The sequence below is a fragment of the Nerophis ophidion genome, linkage group LG12 (genome assembly GCF_033978795.1).
Source record: "Nerophis ophidion isolate RoL-2023_Sa linkage group LG12, RoL_Noph_v1.0, whole genome shotgun sequence".
NCBI lineage: Eukaryota > Metazoa > Chordata > Actinopteri > Syngnathiformes > Syngnathidae > Nerophis > Nerophis ophidion.
The window spans coordinates 52914406-52925013 of record NC_084622.1 but is presented as its reverse complement, the minus strand read 5'-3'; the positions used below and the strand labels follow the sequence as shown (position 1 = coordinate 52925013).

The 10608-nt window shown below is 45.5% G+C and overlaps 1 protein-coding gene across 1 annotated transcript in view; it reads left to right on the top strand.

The window, feature by feature from the left end:
- LOC133563557 (potassium/sodium hyperpolarization-activated cyclic nucleotide-gated channel 3-like) overlaps window positions 1-875 on the top strand; it is a 59856-nt gene extending 58981 nt beyond the window's left edge. The window contains exon 8 of the mRNA XM_061917734.1: window positions 1-875. This exon is cut by the window's left edge and continues 1828 nt beyond it. The gene's annotated coding sequence lies outside the window, so the exon portion shown is untranslated.
- The last annotated feature ends 9733 nt before the right edge of the window (window positions 876-10608 follow it).

The following is a 10608-nucleotide window of genomic DNA, read 5'->3' as shown; positions in this document are numbered from 1 at the left end:
GAAACCAAAAAAATGTTTTGTCTTTTTCAAATGGTAAATGGATTGTACTTGTGTAGCAATTTTCTATATTCAAGGTACTCAAAGCGCTTTGTCACTATGACCACACTCACCTGGCGATCTCGCAGCCTTGGGGAGCACTCACAGGGGCACTGAGGATCCAGCCAGGTCGGGGATCAACCATTCTACCCCCTGAGCCATGCTGATCGCCATACCTTTTGCGGAGAAAAGAGATGTCGATGTACTTAGTTTTTTGAAGACGTCGCATCTGAACAGAGTACTTTACAGAGTACATAGAAACGCGTGGTAAAAGGTGTACTTCAGTTCGGAGTGAGGTCCAACTTCATGCGGTACCCCTGGTTTTCGTTTGACCCACATTTTTGCAGAAATTTGTGTACACCGTCTCTTATCTTATGACCAAAATATTGAGCGTAACATATTTGTGGGGATACTTTTGGATGTCTAGAACGGATTCCTTGGATTTACATTATTGTATCATGTAAATGTGGGGTCTTACACCAATGTTGTATTGGACGATAGTGATGAAGAGAGAGCTGACCCACAATGCAATGCTCTCAGTTTACCCAGGATTTCCTTCCTACGCTCGTTTTGGTCCAGTTTTGGGGAAAAACCACAAGGAAAAGACGCAGCCAGATCAACTTCCTTCACAGGGTTTCTGGGCTTACACTCTTTTAGAAAAAATGAGGACCTTGGTCATCCAAGAGGGACAAGACGTGGTCTAGAGGCTTTTTTGGTTGGAAGCTGTCTTAGAGCAGACCTTGGACACCTATGAGTTATTTAGTCTCCTTATAGCAGGGGTGTCAAACTCCTTTTAGCTCAGGGACCACTTGCAGGTAAATAAATGGGTTGTACTTGTATAGCGCTTTTCTACCTTCAAGGTACTCAAAGCGCTTTGACACTACTTCCACATTCACACACACATTCACACACTGATGGAGGGAGCTGCCATGCAAGGCGCTAACCAGCACCCATCAGGAGCAAGGGTGAAGTGTCTTGCTCAGGACACAACGGACGTGACGAAGTTGGTACTAGGTGGGATTTGAACCAGGGACCCTCGGGTTGCGCACGGCCACTCTTCCACTGCGCCACGCCGTCCTCAAATCTATTCCAACGTGGGGCAGACTGGCGAAATCACGGCATAACAACTTAAAAATAAAGACAACCTCAGATTGTTTTCTGTCTTACTTTGGCCAAAAATAGAACGAGCACATTCTGAAAATGTGCATTTTATTACTAATTCTCTTGGCAAAACACTTCAAGTTAGTTGAAAATTCTGAGGAAAAAATTGGTGCAGTTTCAAAAAACACCATGTAAATGTAAATGTACATGGAGTATACTTGGATAGAGCTTTTCTACCTTCAAGGTACTCAAAGCGCTTTGACACTACTTCCACATTCACACACTGATGGAGGGAGCTGCCATGCAAGGCGCTAACCAGCACCCATCAGGAGCAAGGGTGAAGTGTCTTGCTCAAGGACACAACGGACGTGACCAGGTTGGTAGAAGGTGGGGATTGAGCCAAGAACCCTCAGGTTGCTGGCACGGCCACTCTCCCACTGCGCCACGCCGTCCCAATGAACTTAAGACTTTGTCTAAGCGTATTTGCCAAGCCATTAAACTTCGAGCACTTCCCGTTTAGCATTCATGTTAGCAGTTGATCTTTAAATAGGTGTTTATTACATGCAGGTTCCTCAAACCGCCGCATTGGTGACATCCGCAACTGCCACAACACATTCATTTATCATAATTCAAACATTACAAAAATGATACAAGCAAAACAATTATCTAATTGACACCAGTGCTGAAACCAAGGCACCATCACTACAAACTTAACCAATGTGAGCAAACAGCAAAAACAACAAATATACAAAACAATTTTTAATATAGAGTTCATGGTGCACATCGTGCAGTCAACATCTAACTAAAGTTAAAGTAGCAATGATTGTCACACACACACTAGATGTGGCGAAATTATTCTCTGCATTTGACCCATCACCCTTGATCACCCCCTGGGAGGTGAGGGGAGCAGTGAGCAGCAGTGGTGCCGCGCCTGGGAATCATTTATGGTGATTTAACCCCCAATTCCAACCCTTAATGCTGAGTGCCAAGCAGGGAGGTAATGGGTCCCATTTTTATAGTCTTTGGTATGACTCATCCAGGATTTGAACTCACAACCTAACGATCTCAGGGCGGACACTCTAACCACTAGACCACTGAGGGGCTACAAAGATGATGGTCATGTTGACTTAAGTATTAGCGTCTTACCGCTTCGTTATTTCGTTAAATACAAACCCCGTTTCCATATGAGTTGGGAAATTGTGTTGGATGTAAATATAAACAGAATACAATGATTTGCAAATCCTTTTCAAGCCATATTCAGTTGAATATGCTACAAAGACAACATATTTGATGTTCAAACTCATAAACTTTATTTTTTTTTGCAAATAATAATTAACTTAGAATTTCATGGCTGCAACCCGTGCCAAAGTAGTTGGGAAAGGGCATGTTCACCACTGTGTTACATCACCTTTTCTTTTAACAACACTCAATAAACGTTTGGGAACTGAAGAAACTAATTGTTGAAGCTTTGAAAGTGGAATTCTTTCCCATTCTTGTTTTATGTAGAGCTTCAGTCCTTCAACAGTCCGGGGCATACTTGCCAACCTTGAGACCTCCGATTTCGGGAGGTGGGGGGTGGGGGTTGAGGGGCGTGGTAGGGGGTGGGGCGGAGGCGTGTTTGGGGTGGGAGCCTAGTTAAGAGGGGTGGCGTATAATTCACCAACTCGAGTATTTCATATATATTTCATATCTATATATACAATGGGGCAAAAAAGTATTTAGTCAGCCAGCGATTGTGCAAGTTTTCCCACTTAAAATGATGACAGAGGTCTGTAATTTTCATCATAGGTGCACTTCAACTGTGAGAGACAGAATGTGAAAAAAAAATCCAGGAATTCACATTGTAGGAATTTTAAAGAATTTATTTGTAAATTATGGTAGAAAATAAGTATTTGGTCAACCATTCAAAGCTCTCACTGATGGAAGGAGGTTTTGGCTCAAAATCTCACGATACATGGCCCCATTCATTCTTTCCTTAACACGGATCAATCGTCCTGTCCCCTTAGCAGAAAAACAGCCCCAAAGCATGATGTTTCCACGCCCATGCTTCACAGTAGGTATGGTGTTCTTGGGATGCAACTCAGTATTCTTCTTCCTCCAAACACGACCAGTTGAGTTCATACCAAAATGGATACATGGATGATACAGCAGAGGATTGGGAGAATGTCAAGTGGTCAGATGAAACCAAAATAGAACTTTTTGGTACAAACATTCTGTTCTATGTACAGTAGATGGCAGTATTGTCCTGTTTAAGAGGATCACAACATTGAGTCAGGTTCTCATGGAGCTGGAGGGGGCGTGGCCTCCAGCTCCGCCTGAATTTCGGGAGATTTTTGAGAGAAAATTTGTCCCGGGAGGTTTTCGGGAGAGGCGCTGAATTTCGGGAGTCTACCGGAAAATCCGGGAGGGTTGGCAAGTATGATCCAAGGTCTCCGCTGTCGTATTTTACGCTTTATAATGCGCCACACATTTTCCATGGGAGACAGGTCCGGGCTGCAGGCAGGCCAGTCTAGTACCCACACTCTTGTACTACGAAACCACGCTGTTGTAACACGTGGCTAGGCATTGTCTTGCGTAAATAAGCAGGGGCGTCCATGATAATGTTGCTTGGATGACAACATATGTTGTTCAAAACCTGTATGAACCTTTCAGCATAATGGTGCCTTCACAGATGTGTAAGTTACCCATGCCTTGGGCACTAATACACCCCCATACCATCACACATGCTGACTTTTACACTATGCTTTGATAACAATCCGGATGGTTATTTTCCTCTTTGTTCTGGAGGACACCACGTCCACAGTTTCCAAATATAATTTGAGATGTGGACTCGTCAGACCACAGAACACCTTTCCACTTTGCATCAGTCCATCTTAGGTGAGCTCGGGCCCAGCCAAGACGGCTGCGTTTCAGGATATTGTTGATAAATGGGTTTTGCTTTGCACAGTACAGTTTTAACTTGCACTTACAGATGTAGCGACCAACTGTAGTTACTGACAGTGGTTTTATGAAGTGTTCCTGAGCCCATGTGGTGATGTCTTTTACACACTGATGTCGGTTTTTAATGCAGTACCGCCTGAGGGATCAAAGGTCCGTAATATCATCGCTTACGTGCAGTGATTTCTCCAGATTCTCTGAACTTTTTGATGATATTACAGACCGTAGATGGTAAAATCCCTAAATTCCTTGCAATAGCTCGTTGAGAAATGTTCTAAAACTGTTTGACAATTTGCTTACAAAGTGGTGACCCTCACCCCATCCTTGTTTGTGAATTACTTAGCATTTCATGGAAGCTGTTTTTATACCCAATCATGGCACCCACCTGTTCCCAATTAGCCTGCACACCTGTGGGATTTTCCAAATAAGTGTTTGATGAGCATTCTTCAACTTTATCAGTATTTATTGCCACCTTTCCCAACTTCTTTGTCACGTGTTGCTGGCATCAAATTCTAAAGTTAATGATTATTTGCAACAAAAAAAAACTGTTTATGAGTTTGAACATCAAATATGTTGTCTTTGTAGCATATTCAACTGAATATGGGTTGAAAAGGATTTGCAAATCATTGTATTCTGTTTATATTTACATCTAACACAATTTCCCAACTCATATGGAAACAGGGTTTGTAGATCCATCCATCCATCCATCCATTTTCTACCGCTTATTCCCTTTCGGGGTCGCGGGGGGCGCTGGCGCCTATCTCAGCTACAATCGGGCGGAAGGCAGGGTACACCCTGGACAAGTCGCCACCTCATCGCAGGGCCAACACAGACAGACAGACAACATTCACACTCACATTCACACACTAGGGCCAATTTAGTGTTGCCAATCAACCTATCCCCAGGTGCATGTCTTTGGAAGTGGGAGGAAGCCGGAGTACCCGGAGGGAACCCACGCATTCACGGGGAGAACATGCAAACTCCACACAGAAAGATCCCGAGCCTGGATTTGAACCCAGGACTGCAGGAACTTCGTATTGTGAGGCAGACGCACTAACCCCTCTGCCACCGTGAAGCCCGGTTTGTAGATCATTTAGAATAAAAGAAGGTTGTCTGCCGCCATCTGCTGCCAGTCTAAACAGAACAGCAGATTGCTTGCGCCTGCACCGGTTTCTTCTTTTCTGCGGAGTACCGGCAGCCAATCCAGGGGGGCGTTTAATGTCAGCTGACACATTATCTTTCAACAGTGTCAGACGTAAGGTGGGTGACACTTGAATTGCTGTTGCGACATCCAGTGGACACATTTAGAACAGCAGTGTCTTTTGTTAAAAAAATTGTAGCTCATTTTGATACTTAACAAACTCATCTTAAACCTGTTCTCAGGTCGTACGTTTGACACCCCTGCCTTCTAGTGTCCTGCCAAAGGTGAAGTCCAGCCTTTATTGTGAGAGTCCAGTCCGTAGTAAATCTAACATAATAGTGAGAGTCCAGTCCATAGTGGATCTAACATAATAGTGAGAGTCCAGTCCATAGTGGATCTAACATAATAGTGTGAGAGTCCAGGCCATAGTGGATCTAACATAATAGTGTGAGAGTCCAGTCCAGAGTGGATCTAACATAATAGTGTGAGAGTCCAGTCCAGAGTGGATCTAACATAATAGTGAGAGTCCAGTCCATAGTGGATCTAACATAATAGTGAGAGTCCAGTCCATAGTGGATCTAACATAATAGTGTGAGAGTCCAGTCCATAGTGGATCTGACATAATAGTGTGAGAGTCCAGTCCAGAGTGGATCTAACATAATAGTGAGAGTCCAGTCCATAGTGGATCTAACATAATTGGTGAGAGTCCAGTCCATAGTGGATCTAACATAATAGTGAGAGTCCAGTCCATAGTGGATCTAACATAATAGTGTGAGAGTCCAATCCATAGTGGATCTAACATAATAGTGTGAGAGACCAGTCCATAGTGGATCTAACATAATAGTGAGAGTCCAGTCCATAGTGCATCTAACATAATAGTGAGAGTCCAGTCCATAGTGGATCTAACATAATAGTGAGAGTCCAGTCCATAGTGGATCTAACATAATAGTGTGAGAGTCCAGTCCATAGTGGATCTAACATAATAGTGTGAGAGTCCAGTCCATAGTGGATCTAACATAATAGTGAGAGTCCAGTCCATAGTGGATCTAACATAATAGTGAGAGTCCAGTCCATAATGGATCTAACATAATAGTGAGAGTCCAGTCCATAGTGGATCTAACATAATAGTGTGAGAGTCCAGCCCATAGTGGATCTAACATAATAGTGAGAGTCCAGTCCATAGTGGATCTAACATAATAGTGTGAGAGTCCAGTCCATAGTGGGGCCTGCAGGAGATTATCCCGAGTGGAGACAGGTCAGCAGTGCAGAGACGTCCCCAACTGATGCATAGATGAGTGGTCCACCCTGGGTCCCGACTTTGGACAGCTAGCGCCTCATCTGTGGTCACCAATGTAACAGTATTCTTTCAAATCAACATGTTTTCCAAGATGTTTATTGCACACCAGTTGATGATGATGAGACCGCTCGGCACTCTCAATTGTACCGCGACCTCTCTGCCGAGACACTTGAGCCACGCTTTTTTACAACCACTCTGTGGTTTGTACAGCCACTCTGTGATTTGTACAGCCACTCTGTGATTTGTACAGCCACTCTGTCCGAGTCCGTGGTTCTTGCCCGGAAAAGGGTCACTGTGGCCATTAAATCTTTCCTTGACATTATTCTTCTGATCAGTTTGAGTCGGGTGACCTACAACCCCTATCTTCTACTCCTACCGGTGGGGGCTCCCTACCAGATGTCGTTATTGTGTTTACACTTCCTCCTAAAATCCGACTGCTGCTCTCTCTTAAGTTCCTCAATGTCGTGTAGGCGATTTCCTCACTCTCTGGAGAGTTTGTGATGGACATGTGCACTTTTGACCTTAGAATAATCCTCTAAAGGATTCTGTGACCAAATCCATGCTGCTTCACAATCATATATACATTCCCATCATTTGTATACACTTCACAAGAAATACATTGGCGGCAAACTCCATAGCTTGTTGGCTTGTGCGCCCCAGCTTTCTGAGACTCTTATTTTGCAAGCCCAGGCAGGGTGGAGCAGGGCTTTTATTGTGAAGGCAGGAACTGTGCAGTTAGAGTTTGGACCGCAGAGTCTGTTGAAATAAAAAGTGTATAAAGTTTTAAAGTAGCAATGATTGTCACACACACACTAGGTGTGGTGAAACTATCCTCTGCATTTGACCCATCACTCTTGATCCCCCCTTGGGAGGTGAGGGGAGCAGTGAGCAGCAGTGGTGGCCAGGAATCATTTTTGGTGATTTAACCCCCAATTCCAAGCTTTGATGCTGAGTGCCAAGCAGGGAGGTAATGGCTCCCATTTTTGTCATCTTTGGTATGACTCGACCCACTGATCTCAGGGCGGACACTCTAACCACGAGGCCACCCAAAGGGCTTCGTGGTTAGAGTCTTCCTGTGGGTCATTTTTTCTTAATACCGATCTGGCCGCCGCCACCAGACTCTCAGGTGCAGTGAATGTCAATCAAGTGACGTCTCGGTGAAAATTGATGATCGCTCATTTTTCGGTCTATTTTTTTGAATGGCTGGCTGGCGATGGACGTAGTGGGCGGGCACCCTGCTGTCATCCATCCATCCATTGTCCCTCTCGGGGTGCTGGAGCCTATCCCAGCTCATACTTGCCAACCCTCCTGATTTTACCGCAGACTCCCAAATTTCAGTGCCCCTCCCGAAAATCTCCTGGGGCAACCATTCTCCCGAATTTATCCCAATTTCCACCTGGACAACAATATTGGGGGCGTGTCTTAAAGGCACTGCCTTTAGCGTCCTCTACAACCTGTCGTCACGACCGCTTTTCATCCATACTAACAGCGTGCCGGCCCACTCACATAATATATACGTCTTATACACACACACACGAGTGAATGCAAGGCATACTAGGGCAACAGCCATGCAGGTCACACTGAGGGTGGCCGTGTAAACAACTTTAACACTGTTACAAATATGCGCCACACTCTGAACCCACACCAAACAAGAATGACAAACATCCTGTCAGGTTCAAACACTGATGACATCTGTTAAACAGACAAGAAGCAAGCAATCATGCAAAGACAGAGTTCAATTTAGCTCATGAGGAGAACGCATGGAGCTGCACACTTAGTCACAGTCTCGCCCTATGCTCTTTTTATTCAGAGTTCCACAGTCAACATTACTGAGGCCGCCTCTAAAAGGAGTAGTCACATATATTATGCAAAGCAGGTCCAGGACACACAGTACGTGACAGAATTGGCTGGAGGCCTTGTGATTTTGCCTTGTCCCTGCTTCGTCTGCGTGCTGTCATCTTATCTTTGTTGAGGTCCTTGAAGTCCTTTTCTGTTAGCGTGCTAAAACAAAGATAACATCTGCAGCTGAGGCCACCCCTCAGACAAGAAGTTTTGTCCTTGCATAGATTGGAAAAAGTCTAACTTCAGCACAATAGCTAATAACTAAAGCAACATACTTTAAGCATACTAAAGTTAGTGTGATGATTATACTAATACACCCGCACCGTAACACAACATAAACACAACAGAACAAATACTCGGCCCCCCTTGCAGCACTAACTCTTCTGGGACGCTACAATATACACCTCTCGCTACCACCAAACCCTGCCCCCCCACCTCAACCCTGCCGCCCTCCCCCCCTGCTCCCGAATTCAGAGGTCTGAAGGTTGGCAAGTAGGTCCCAGCTGCGCTCAGGCGGAAGGCGGGGTCCACCCCGGACAAGTCGCCACCTCATCGCATGGCCAACACAGATCGTGTGAGGGTGGATTTAGATGATTTTAAAAGGCTGTGAAGTCGTGGTCATTTACTTCCCGCTCAAGTCGACCCTCCAAGCGGCTAACGACTTCCTCTTTTCACCATCAAGCAGGCGTCATGTCGCCGCATTCTGTCCATCATTTAGGCGTCATGTCGCCGCATTCTGTCCATCATTCGGTCCATCATTTAGGCGTCATGTCGCCGCATTCTGTCCATCATTCGGTCCATCATTTAGGCGTCATGTCGCCGCATTCTGTCCATCATCCAGGCGTCATGTCGCCACATTCTGTCCATCATTCAGGCGTCATGTCGCCACATTCTGTCCATCATTCAGGCGTCATGTCGCCACATTCTGTCCATCATTCAGGCGTCATGTCACCGCATTCTGTCCATCATTCTGTCCATCATTTAGGCGTCATGTCGCCACATTCTGTCCATCATTCAGGCGTCATGTCGCCACATTCTGTCCATCATTCTGTCCATCATTCAGGCGTCATGTCGCCACATTCTGTCCATCATTCAGGCGTCATGTCGCCACATTCTGTCCATCATTCAGGCGTCATGTCGCCGCATTCTGTCCATTATTCTGTCCATCATTTAGGCGTCATGTCGCCGCATTCTGTCCATCATTCTGTCCATCATTTAGGCGTCATGTCGCCACATTCTGTCCATCATTCAGGCGTCATGTCGCCACATTCTCTCCATCATTCTGTCCATCGTTCAGGCGTCATGTCGCCACATTCTGTCCATCATTCTGTCCATCGTTCGGGCGTCATGTCGCCGCATTCTGTCCATTATTCTGTCCATCATTTAGGCGTCATGTCGCCGCATTCTGTCCATCATTCTGTCCATCATTTAGGCGTCATGTCGCCACATTCTGTCCATTATTCTGTCCATCATTTAGGCGTCATGTCGCCGCATTCTGTCCATCATTCTGTCCATCATTTAGGCGTCATGTCGCCACATTCTGTCCATCATTCAGGCGTCATGTCGCCACATTCCGTCCATCATTCAGGCGTCATGTTGCCACATTCTGTCCATCATTCTGTCCATCATTCAGGCGTCATGTCGCCACATTCTGTCCATCATTCAGGCGTCATGTCGCCACATTCTGTCCATCATTCAGGCTTCATGTCGCCACATTCTGTCCATCATTTAGGCGGCGGTTTGTGAATCTGGAGGCCGATTGGCCTGGCTCGGGGTTAGCGAGCATCCTCCCTGCCGGTGGGGTCCAGCGATCCCTCATTGCTATTCACAGCGCCGCGTCTGGAATAGAAGCTTCCTTCCTCTTTTCTTCCTCTTTTCATGCTTCTTTTTGATGCCTTTTTTCAATCTGATGATCCCGCCTCCTCTGCGTGTTTTTGCTGTGTTTCACCATCCATGTTAGCCAAGGAATTTAAAGCAATAAAATGATCTGCTCAGCCATGTTTGCCTCGGCTCTTACTTTCTCTCCACGGGGGAAGAAGGGCTGGTTGGGATCAGGTTCAGTGGGGGGGGGGGGCATTTGCAGCATTATGTAAAAGTGGAAGAAATATTAATACTGTCATATAATTCATTTTATTATTAATTAGATCATTAGCCATACACCTTTGAGTGTTATAACTTCAGTCTGACCATATTCTGAAATCCCCCGAAAAGGACACATAGACTGACCATACGTCTTCTTTTCCCCGCACATGTC